The 13,132-nt window shown below is 35.7% G+C and overlaps 1 non-coding gene across 1 annotated transcript; it reads left to right on the forward strand.

Moving 5' to 3' along the window:
• The first annotated feature begins 11,365 nt into the window (after positions 1-11,365).
• LOC121040022 (U6 spliceosomal RNA) lies at positions 11,366-11,468 on the forward strand. Its single transcript, XR_005795093.1, has one exon. It is a non-coding gene; the product is annotated as a U6 spliceosomal RNA (small nuclear RNA).
• Positions 11,469-13,132: the final 1,664 nt, after the last annotated feature.

The following is a 13,132-nucleotide window of genomic DNA, read 5'->3' on the forward strand; positions in this document are numbered from 1 at the left end:
AAATGTTTGGTAGAATTCCCTTGGAAAACCATCTGGTCCTGGACTCTTGTTTTTTGGGAGATATTTGATTACTTATTTGATTTCTTTACTGGTTATGGGTCTGTTCAAATTTTCTACTTCTTCCTGTTTCAGTTTTGGTAGTATATATATTTCTAGGAATTTGTCCATTTTCTTCCAGATTGCCCAATTTATTGGTACATAATTGCTCATAATATTCTCTTACTATTGTTTGTATTTCTATGGTGTTTGTTGTGATCTCTTCTCTTTCATTCTTGATTTTATTTATTTAGGTCCTTTCCTTTTTCTTTTTGATCAAACTGGCTAGTGGTTTACCAATTTTGTTAATTCTTTCAAAGAACCAGCTCTTGGTTTCATTGATCTGTTCTACTTTTTTTTTTTTTTTATCTTGATAGCACTCATTTTTGCTCTAATCTTTATTATTTCCCATCTTCTACTGGTTTTGGGTTTATTTGCTGTTGTTTTTCCAGCTCTACAAAGTGTAAGGTTTGGTTGTGTATCTGCCATCTTTCTTCCTTCTTTAGGAAGGCCTGGATTGCTATACTTCCCTCTTATGACCACCTTTGCTGTGTCCCAGAGGTTTTGGGCTGTAGCACTATCATTTTCATTAGCTTCCATGTATTTTTTAATTTCTTCTTTAATTTCTTGGTTAGCCCATTCATTCTTTAGTAGGATGTTCTTTAGTCTCCAAGTATTTGTTGTCTTTCCAATTTTTTTCTTGTGGTTGATTTTGAGTTTCATAGCATTATGGTCTGAAAATATGCATGGTGTTATCTCAATCTTTTTGTACCTGTTGAGGGCTGATTTGTGTCCCAGTATGGGATCTATTCTGGAGAATGTTCCTTGTGCACTCAAGAAGAATGTGTATCCCACTGCTTTAGGATGAAATGTTCTGAATATATCTGTTAAATCCATCTGGTCCAGTGGGATATTCAAAGCCATTGTGTCCTTGTTGATTTTCTACTTAGAGGATCTGTCAATTACTGTAAGTGGGGTATTGAAGTCCCCTACTATTATGGTATTATTATGAATGAGTTTCTTTATGTTTGTCATTAACTGATTTATATATTTGGGTGCTCTCACATCGGGGCATGTTTACAACTGTTAGATCCTCTTAGTGGATAGACCCCTTAATTATGATATAAAGCTTTCATTTCTTGTTACAGTTTTTATTTTAAAATCTAGATTGTCTTATATAAATATGGCTACTCAGCTTTTTTTTGGTGACCATTAGCATGAGAGATGGTTCTGCATTCCCTTACTTTCAATCTGAAGGTGACTTTAGGTCTAAAATGGGTCTCTTGTAAACAGCATATAGATGGATCTTGTTTTCTTATCTATTCTGTTACCCTATCTCTTTTGATTGGTGTTTAGTCCATTGATATTTAGAGAGAGTACTGAAAGATAACAATTTATTGCCATTGTGTTGCCTGTAGAGTTGGTATTTCTAGTGATATTATCTGGTCCTTTGTAGTCTTTGTTGCTTTTGGTCTTTTTTGTTTTGTTTCATCTTTTCTCTCTTCAAGGAGTCCCCTTAAAATTTCTTGCAGGGCTGGTTTAGTGGTCATGAACTCCTTTAGTTTATACAGTCCTAGTGGTGCTGAAACCTTCTCCTTTCTCCTTTCTCCCTTTCTTTTTTAGTCAAGAAACCTTCTCCTTTCTCCCTTTCTTGTTTAGTCTTGTGGGGGCTTCCACTCTTTCTCTTTCTCTCCAGCTACTTTTGGGGGAAGTGCTTTTCCTGGACTCTCCTCCCTTTCTCTGTCCTTTCTCCATGAAAACAGCTATCCTCCACAGCTTCTCTCTCCCCTAGTCCACCTCTCTGCCCCATGTACCTGCTGAGTTCTGGGCTCAAGTTATACAGATTGTTATGTTAATCCTCAGCTCAATTTTCTAGGTGTGCAAAATGGTTTGGTGTTAGCTGCATTTCAGGGATGAGAGAAGCTGAAAACTTCCACACTGCCCTGCCATCTTGGCCCCTCACTATTTTCTTAGTATTTTTCAGAGAACAGAGGTTCTTATTGATAAAGTTCATTGTTAACTTTTTTCTTTTATAGATTCAATTAAAGTTTATACACATATAAAGTGTGTATATTTAACAGAAATATACACAGTAAGAAATATATGTATATCTTTACATTTCTTTATCTTTTTCTCTTTCTCTCATTCACAGCAAGAGAGAACAAGAGAGAATTACTACAAAAATTAGCTCACACAGTTGTGGGGACTGGCTAAGTTATTTCAAAATATGTAGGACAGGCAGTTATGTAGATGATCATAGGCAGTTTTGAATCCACGGACATGGGTGACAGTAGTATTCCATGGGTAGAGTATCTTTTCTCCAATTGTTCATTGCTACTATATAGAAATCTGATTGATGTTTGTGTACTGACCTTATGTTCTGCAACCTTAATAAATTCACTTATTTGTTCTAGTAGGTTTTTGTAGTTCCACTGGGATTTTCTACAAAGACAGTCATGTTGCCTACAAATAGTGACCATTTTATTTCTTTCTTTTCAATGTGCATACCTTCTGTTTCTTTTTCTTCATTTATTGCACTGGGTGGTACCTCAATTAAGAGGTAAATCAGAGCAGTTTGAATGTCCATCCTTGTGTTGTTGTTAATCTTATTTTTTGAATTCCCTTGCTCTTTGCCAATGTCAGCGCCATAAAACAGGGCCTGAAAGTAGGGTTATTTCTTTGTATGAGTCTTTGTTTGATCTCCAATGCCAATAATAATGCTCTAGTAATCAAATATTTGATGAAGAAATTATTGTATTGTTTTGTTTGCATTCTTTCTCTTGAGATAGTTTTAGTCCTTGTTTTGGTATTTGAGACTAAAAACTCAAATTCTCATGTAGTGTCAAGTACTGAGGACTAGACACCAGTCAGATGAGTTTAGGAGAAAGAGGGAGGATGATGTCCAGGCTGAAGAGCACAGGCACCCCAGAATCACTGTGTACTAATCAAGCACAGCTTGATACTCCTAGAGGAAAGTGGCATGGTGCACACGTAGACTTCTCAGGTTGACATGCACTCATTCAGGGATTTGGAGGAAGCACACAGAGGGTGAAGGTTTCAGAGTGGGTGGCTATTCTCACTGACTTTTTTTCCCAGCAGGAATTTCTTGCAATTTTCATCTTACCCCAAGGGTACCTGTATAGGTGTCCTTAATATTTCTCTGTCCTTAATATTTCTGTAATGTAGGCTCATGGAGAGAAAGTTTAAAATTATCTTCCTCAACCCCTTTACTGCTGCATCAAGCTGCTGTGCCTAGCTAATCCCATTCACTTTCCACTCTTGCCTCTTCTCTGCTATGTCCTTTTCTCTTTCCTTTTTTCATTTGTTAAGTAAAAATTTTAACTACAGTAAATTTCAAATGGATATACAGAAAATAGCATAGTGCCCCTCATATACCCTTTATGCAACTTAAAAATATTAGCTGATGGCTCTCTCTCCTGGCCGATTCTGAGAGAAACCTCAGACTTGATATATGTGGTAGATCTGTATTGTGTCACTTTAGCAAAACGGCTCCTATGCTTTCCAGAATTCTCTGTTCTGCAGAGCTCCAGGTTACTGTGGCCCACAAGAGACACACATGAGATTTGGAAGGTAGAGGAGAAGCTGCAGCCGTATTTATTTTATGTTTGGAGGGCCAGTTCAGGTCATGAGGTGCTACTGCTGCTCAGGATGTTGTCACTTTTCTTCTGTCGTGTTGGCAGCTGGGCTTGCGTTCCCTTATGCTCGGCCAGACCCTCCTTCCGTTTCTCCCATTTCTGGGCTGGGTGAGCGCCTAGCTGCCCATGAAGGAATCACCTTCTGCAGGGTACAGTGTCATTGAGACTGAAGGCTTGAATGTGGTGAGAGAGAAACATGGTCCTACAAGTTCTGATGTTGTCCTTCTTCACCCACTGTACATCCATGTTCCCTTCTCAACCACCCTTCTCGCTCTGAAGACTTCATTCTCTAGCACCAGCCACAGAAACAACGGCCTCACATAGGCTGTGTCATGTCATAAGGTCAAATGGAAGCAACACTTAAAATGAGCCTTCAAAAGTAATATGCTGAATGAGACAAATTATGGAAGATAGGGCATGCTGGGCCCTTATTATTTTTATCTTCTAGGGGTCTGCTTCCCTGATTAAACCCCAAATGAAACATTTTTTCATTTATAAATATCTGTATATGCAAAAATACAAATGAGAAAATTCTGTTAAATAACAAAACTGTTGGGTGCCTGGGTGGCTCAGTCACTTGAGCATCAGACTCTTTTTTTTTTTTTTTTTAATTTTTTTTTCAACGTTTTCTATTTATTTTTGGGACAGAGAGAGACAGAGCATGAACGGGGGAGGGGCAGAGAGAGAGGGAGACACAGAATCGGAAACAGGCTCCAGGCTCCGAGCCGTCAGCCCAGAGCCTGACGCGGGGCTCGAACTCACGGAGCGCGAGATCGTGACCTGGCTGAAGTCGGACGCTTAACCGACTGCGCCACCCAGGCGCCCCTAGCATCAGACTCTTGATTGCAGCTCAGGTCATGACCATGGTTTGTAAGATTGAGCCCTATGTTGGGCTCTGTGCTAACAGTGTGGAGCCCACTGGGGATTCTCTCTCTCCCTTTCTCTGTCCCTCTTCCGCTCTCTCTCAAAATAAATAAACATTAATAAAAAACCAATTCCATGCCATTTTGTAGAACCAAACAAAAATAAAAATGATTTCTCTTGGGGTGCCTGGTTGGCTCAGTTGGTTAAGCGTCCAACTTCAGCTCAGGTCATGATCTCACACAGTTCCTGAGTTTGAGCCCTGCATGGGGCTCTGTGCTAACAGCACAGAGCCTGGTTTGGATCTTCTGTCTGCCCTCCCCCCTCCTCTCTCTCTCTCTCTCTCTCTCAAAATAAATAAATAAACATAAAAAAAATGATTCCTCTCCAGTTCCTCTCCTGTCCCCCTCCCCACCCCCATTTTGAGAATATATCCTTTTACAGTTTCACCCAGAGAACTGATTTTGGGAAGAAATCCATGCTACTTTGTTCTCTTGCTAGCTCACTAAAATATATATCATCTGATGAAATTTTGTTAGCATTTGATTGCTTTAAAGATTTCTATCTTCAATGAAAAATAAGAAGCCAGAGAGATTATAATAAGATACAGTATTATAAGTGATTTGTGACAAGCATTCTTGATTTGCTCCTTTTAAGTCACTTTTCAATGTGTTCATTTCCTAATGATATTAGAAAGTTAATGCATTAATGTGATGGTATGGGGTATATACCTACACTAGTAAAGAAACAATTATGCTGATAGATATAACAATAACAACAACAACAAAAAACCCACCTCTTTTTAGAAACTCTAATGTATACATATTGACTATGTTTCTTGATAAAAGTCTCTGGATACTGGTTGTCTAGTAATCCTTGATTGTGAATTTATAAGCCCTAAAAAAATAGAATAGAATATGAACCTTTTGACTTAGCAATAGTCATTAGAAATGATTTTTGAGCAAACCAGATTATAATTACTAACTTGGTAATCAATTGATTATAGTTAATGGAGATTAGGGTAAGATTCCTCCAGAATCATAAACTGAAATAGAAATTTCCCTGGTATCTTTTTATTTTTATTGATACTAGTAATGCCAAACCGATACTTTCTGGCAAAACAAAGCAATAAAACAAAAAGGAAAGGAAGAAAAGAAAAGGGAGGGAAGAGAAGGAGAAGGAAGAGAAAAAAGCCCTTTTGGAGTCTGAAAGAGGTTTTACAGTCAGTACCTATAATTGAAATAACAATCACAAATGAACCAAGGATGAGATTAAGCAGCAGGTCAGAGATGGCATTAAGATTCCAGTAACTACTTAACATATAAATCTTGCCCTGTCTGAAACACTCACATATATCAATAACAATGACAACAAGAACCTGTAGGTAAAGTAACTTCTTTGTGATTTTACAAGACACACACACCCACTAACATAGCGTATTTGCTTGTAAGCTGCCAGAAGTAGTTTTCTTTGTTTTATAACCAAAACTGGATGAATACCTTGAAATAATTTCCTCAAGGAGGATGAAAATATGTTTATATGGATTGATGTTGATGCTAGTAGTTAAAGACTGGACTCCTAAATCATCATGATATTTACACCATTTCTGTGTGACAAGGACGGCAAGGAGACTGCTCCACAGTCTTCGAGTTTCAGTATGGGACTATATTAGGGTGTTGTCTGAAATAAATAATTATTTATTTTTCACTGGAAGGGGAAAATAGAAACTTTCTGGGAAGCCTAGAAATTAAAATTAAGATCCCATAGGGCAACGTAAGATAATTATTTTCCTCCAATATCCATCCCTGATTAAATTTCTAGCCCTATTAAAATGTATGAAAAATTAGCCATCTTATTAATAATTATTTCAACTTGTTCCAGTTTTGAGTTAAACTGATTATGTATAATAATTTTTCCAGTTTTAAATTAGGAGAGTAACATCATCGCTGCTACTAAAAAGCAAACGAAATTCATTGAATCTCCTTACGTACCTGAACACTTCTAAGCATATATCTTTAAAAAGGAAAGTATTCAAATTTTTTCTTCAAAGTTGTTTTATTTCTGTTTACTATAAACTTTTATAGAACTTAGATAATTTGGCTATATATTCTATTATTTGATTACTCATCAGAAGGATATGTTAAAGTTGATGTTTCAGTATTATTGAAACAGCACATGTTCTTTAATAAATTAATGGACACAAACATGGCATGATTTTTAAGAGGACCTATGTATATATTTAATTTACCAATTAACTGTTACATAAAAGCATTACATAAAGTGTCATGATGTCAATGTAAATATCTCAAATCCATCTACTTATTAAATTCCTTCAGAAAGATTTTAATTATGTTAATTTATAACATCCAACATCCTTTTGAATTTATTCTAGTTCATTAATCTAAGGACATCCATATTATTAAATACAGGCATCAGCACTGCTCTTGTGGTAAAGTTATAAAGGAAGAAGCTATTGTGTACTTTCCATGGCTAAATAAAACTTATAGAGAACTGGGGATGACTTAATGTTTAGAGGTACATGTGGATAAATACAGTTTCTCTTATGCTTTGCATTATTTTTCACTCAAGGCTAGGGGAATTGCAGCCATCTGATTGAGATTCATTTGCAATACGCTGTAACAAGGGAAATAGAAAGTTTATTTGAAATGACCTTTCATTCCACAGTTTAATTTACTGTTGTTCACATTTGTATGTCTTCTCTAGCTCATGACATGTCCCTCCAGGTCTTAAAGTAGGATCCCCGGGGAAAAGCAAAGTCAAAGAAGATAGATGTCAATGTTCATATTTGCAAATGGGTTAAATTCCCCCAGGGAGAAATGAAGATATACCAATCTTCAATAGTCCAGAGTGGGGTGCCAACATTATAGGGTATCAAGCATAGTTACACTATACTTTGAAAGCTAATAGCCACTGTAGAATTCTATTCACTGTAAGGATAAACTTTCTCCTGTAATATAACATAATGTAACATAACAGCATCACAGGGCATAGCATGCCAATCTATGATCCAAGTAACAGCCAAAGGAACTAAAATATATATACCTATGTATATATATATATATCTGACTACTTATTATACATATATATATATTTCCTAGATATACAAAATAATTCAACATTCCTAAAAATTTCAAATAGCTCCTAGTTTACAGCAGTTATTTTATTTTTTTCTTAATTTTATTTTTTTAAATTATATAAAAATTAGTTAGCATATAGTGCAACAATGATTTCATGAGTAGATTCCTTAGTGCCCCTTCCCATTTAGCCCATCCCCCCTCCCACAACCCCTCCTGTAACCCTCTGTTCTCCATATTCAAGAGTCTCTTATGTTTTGTCCCCCTCCCTGTTTTTATATTATTTTTGGTTCCCTTCCCTTATGTTCATCTGTTTTGTCTCTAAAAGTCCTTATATGAGTGAAGTCATATGATACTTGTCTTTCTCTGACTAATTTCCCTTAGCATAATGCCCTTCAGTTCCATCCATGTAGTTGCAAATGGCAAGATTTCATTCTTTTTGATTGTCCAGTAATACTCCATTGTATGTATATACCACATCTTCTTTATCCATTCGTCCCTCGATGGACATTTGGGTTCTTTCCATACTTTGGCTATTGTTGATCGTTACAGCAGTTATTGTAAATATTACATTTAAGTCTGATTGAAAAGTATAATTTTTGATTGCCCAATGCTTTCAAATACAAAGCATTGGCTAAGCCTGCCAGGTAATTAAAAAAAATACAAATGTAATGTTTTCATTGTGCACAATGGGAACTTAAAAATCATTATATAATAATGATAAATTCTAACTAGATAATTCATATAAATTAGAGTTTTTGATCAACAAATTTTGGGGGTAAAGTGGGTATAGACTATCTCTTTATTATCGTTTATTCAAAATAAAAGTGTAGTGAAGGAATTATATTATTTTTTAATTCATTCAAGTATATATATTGATGTCCATGATTGGCAAGTAGTCTGTTAGGAGCTTGATATTATATTATGGTCAACAAATAATTAAAAATTGTAGTTTCTGTTTTCAGTGGAGTTTAGAGTGTAATGCAGTTTATTTACATTCCATAATTAGTGGTCTCTGTGTGTGTGTATTGTTTCCCTTCCTTTTATATAGAACACCCCCCCCACCATATTATCACACTAAAGAGTATACTTTTTTATTCCTCTTTCCTCATTTCTAAAGGATTTCAGAAAAGTGATGAGGGACCAATTTAGGGTGACCAGCTTCACTGCAAAAGACAAATAGTCACCTGTTTCCATCCTATGACAAGAGGAAGCACTGTATCCGTTGCATGGGTGGCAGAACCTTTAAAGGGGCATTTCTCTACTGATTTACTTACTACAGCCTAGGATCCAAACACAGTTTGGATATTTGACTGAGTATTACTAGCTCAGAAAAGTTAATTGTATCTTGCAGAAAGAAACTCAGATCATCATAGATCATTAATTATTTCTACGAAAAACGTTAATATAAAAATAATAACAATAGGGGTGCCTGGGGGGCTCAGTCGATTAAGCGTCCGACATCAGCTCAGGTCATGATCTCATGGTTCTTGAGTTAGAGCCCTAACTGGGACTCTGTGCTGACCTCTCAGAGCCTGAAACCTGCTTCAGATTCACTGTCTCCCTTTCTCTCTGCCCCTCCCCTACACATGCTCTCTCTCTCTCTCTCTCTCTCTCTCTCTCTCTCGCTCTCTTGTCTCTCAAAAAGAAATGTTAAAGAAAAAAAATTAAAAATACAATAACAATAGATACCTTTTTTACTCAATCTCTACTTGCCTAATTTGCTAGATTAAACAAAACTTTCACTTCCTTGAGATGTAAAACAGAGTATCTCAGTATACTGACTTAAGTCTGCAGAACAGTATGTAGGTATGGCTCCTAGACCTCCTCTCTAAGACTCTCATTCTAGAACCACCTGGTGACCAGTGTGCTGATAAGAGTCAGTTTGTTCCCAAACTGATTTGTGCTGGTTAGATTTCATAATTATAAAATTTCATTAAGTATTATGTAAGTAATAAAAAGGAGTTATTTTTATAAAAATCAAGGAAAATTTATTGGAAACATTGGATAATGCAAATAGCTAAAAAAAATGATTAGAGGTATATGAGACATATGTGAAAGAATAGGAAATGAGTGTTAAATTCCAGACAGATTCTGCACTAAGCTTTTTTCTTACGTGGCTCCCCATTAAAGGAAACCAAACTTGAATTCATAGGTGATGAATTATGGTTTTATTTTATGCTGGAAAAATAACACCAATAAACAATCAGAAATCACATATGAAAAAGGCCTTGGTCCTATGTCAAAAATTTGGCTAATGAATGTGAATTTATTTAAGTTAAAATAATGTGTTTAGGAAATGTAGGTATATAGGTTTTAAATTATCACTGCTTTTACCACATAGTTTCAAATATATATATATATATATATATATATATATATATTTGAAAAATATATAATCATTGAGAGTTTCAAATAAAATTGTTTCAATGAGACAGTCTGAACTAATTTGAATGGTAAAAGCAGTGAATATTTGGATTAGAAATGCTAAGTGGCTACGGTGAATAAATACTCCTGTTTTAGAATTCCACCTTTATGGCTTTATGAGTTATTTGAATCAAAAGGAATTTTCTGTGTCCAAAGAAGAGCTTAAAACAAAACAAAGTAAATGAAGAAATATGCCATCAAGAAAATGAATTTTCTACATTTCCATCTCAAGAAAGGAAGTCTTGGTAGGTAATTTTAGGGGCGCCTGGGCTGCTCAGTTGGTTAAGCACCTAACTCTTGATTTGGGCTCATATCATGATCTCACAGTTTGTGGGATTTAGCCTATGTTGGGCTTTGCACTGACAGCATGGAGCCTGCTTGGGATTGTCTTCTTCCCTTTCTCTCTGCCCTCCCCAGCTTGTGCGCTCTCTCTTTCTCAAAACAGATAAATGTCATAAAAAGAAGATAATTAAAAAAAAATCTTCTAGAAAACTGACAGTATGAAAGAAAGGTTTTTAGAGTTTGGAAATAGAGTCATCCGAGGAAGGAATATATTTGTGGTGCCTGCTGCTATACAATATTGGAGAACCTAAGGAAAGTAATACAAAATTATAAATTCTAAATTATATATGAAAATGAATATTTATTTTGAATAGGAAAAGGAATCAGTACATATATATTTTCAAAGTTGACAAATATCACAAGCATTATATCATACAGAGAAAGAACATTTAGTAACTATTTGACACTCCTCCACATTACCATTTCCCCTTGCATTTGTATGCAATGCTATTTATATTTCTTTCCTTTTTTTATTGCTATTTATAGTTTCAAATAATAATTAAAAAGTATTTTCTAGGGGACAATGGAAAGAATGTCTTGCTTCTTGTCTGATTGATCAAAATTTGATCTTTAGGAAGATTTCTTTAAGTTTCATCATTTGTTATTGGTAATGCCATGTAAAATTTTTAGAACTGTCAACATTTGGAAAACTTGTATCAAATTGTTTTCATATAAGAACTCTGAGATTCAGAACCATTTTGCTGTATCAATAACAGTTTTGCAGGTCTCTTAGCGTCAGACAAAGATGGATCTGAAATGTTGGGATCTGGAAAAATATGTGACTGCTCATATAGTCACACAGTTGTGCTTGCTGTTTGCAGCACTGTCACAAATGTTTGCTTTAGAATTGTAGGAATTCAGATGAATTCTATTTTCTACAATTCCCATCCAACAACAAAAAAATAAGGATATGTTTATAATTGCTTAAAATTGGCCTTTTTGGGTGCTTGTTTTGACAACACATTGTACTAAAAATTAGAACGATATGGAGAGGATTAGCATGGTCCTGTGCAAAGATGACACACAAATCTGTGAAGTGTTCCATCTTTTTATCACTAGGTGATATATGGAATTACTGAATCACTATATTGTACGCCTGAAATTAATATAACACTCTATGTTAACTATACTGGAATTAAAATCTTAAGAAGCCAAAAATAAAAAATAAAAATAAAATCGGTCTTTGGAAGTGTACTGGGCATTAGATTGCCCTGATACTCAAGCTTCATTAGATTCAATCACTCAAACCCAGCTCTCAAAGTCAATCATTTACAGATAGTGAGGGAAGGAAGTAGGTTCAGATGAAGAGCATCCAAAGAAACCTCATGTTTTACCAATGAAATATTAACTCATGCTGTTTGCCCAAGGTTGATGGCAATGACTACGACTTTCTTACATTCTGTAGACGAAGCACAATTATTTACTGATTGTTTCATTTGATGACAATTATAATTCTCCTTAAAGTCACACAGTGCTTTTTTGATTTTTGTGGGATTTATGCATATCATCTCATCTGGTTTTGCTTTGTTGCTACATCCTTTTCAGGGATGTGGAGTAATGCGGTGAAGTGACCCACCTAAAGTCCTGTGGGTTTTTTTTGTTTTTTTTTTATTAAAAAATTTTTTTTTCAACATTTATTTATTTTTGGGACAGAGAGAGACAGAGCATGAACGGGGGAGGGGCAGAGAGACAGGGAGACACAGAATCGGAAACAGGCTCCAGGCTCTGAGCCATCAGCTCAGAGCCTGACGCGGGGCTCGAACTCACGGACCGCAAGATCGTGACCTGGCTGAAGTCGGACGCTTAACCGACTGCGCCACCCAGGCGCCCCAGTCCTGTGTTTTTTAAAGCAGGGTTTCAAACCAAAACTTTGCAACACAATAAATCCAGTGTTTGCTCTAGGCCATACTGAGTCCTTTTCTGTACAATATTAATGACATCATGACATTTAAACGCATTCTTAAGTGTTCTGGCATATTAGGCAAGTTAATGTTACCTGATGTCACAAGTAACCTCAACTCTCCATAATTACAATAAATGCGTATTTCCTACTCCAGTGTTTTAAAGTACAATGTGAATATTTTTAATAGGATGGCTTTCAGGGGTGGTTCTGTTGCAAACATTTCCAGAAGGACCCAGGCTCCTTCTGCCTTGTGGTGCTGTCACCTTCCATCTACAGTCTCTGATCGTGCTGCAGAAGGGGAAGACAACATGACGTATTAATCCTCATGACATGTGTAGCTGCTGTCACATGACACAATATTAGTAATGTGGCTGCAACTACGTGGAGTGAAACAGGGAAATACATTCCCTGGCTTGACAGCAACTTTCCATCCAGAGAATAAACAAAGAAAAAAATGGTTTATTAAAAAAATAGTTATTGTAGTCAAGTTTTTGAATAGGTAAATGCTAAGAGAAAAGGAAGAGACAAAATTATACTTTATTTTCTTCTTGGCCATCACTCTAAAACTCTACTTTTTAAGCTTACAACATGAAGAAAGATTCTCAGAATGTAAGAATAAAGAGATATTCAAAGGACAGATTAAAAAATATAATTCTTTATATTTTTCCATAACTAGTGAATACATTTGTGGTTCGAAACCTGAGATGTAAATTATGAGTTCTACTATAATGGGTATTCTATGTTTTTAGAGACTTTTTACAAAAATGTTTATTTATTATTAAGAGAGAGAGATAGAGAGGGAGTAGGGGAGG

This window comes from Herpailurus yagouaroundi, unplaced genomic scaffold (genome assembly GCF_014898765.1).
Source record: "Herpailurus yagouaroundi ecotype Mexico unplaced genomic scaffold, PumYag 181, whole genome shotgun sequence".
In the NCBI taxonomy this organism is placed as follows: Eukaryota; Metazoa; Chordata; class Mammalia; order Carnivora; family Felidae; genus Herpailurus; species Herpailurus yagouaroundi.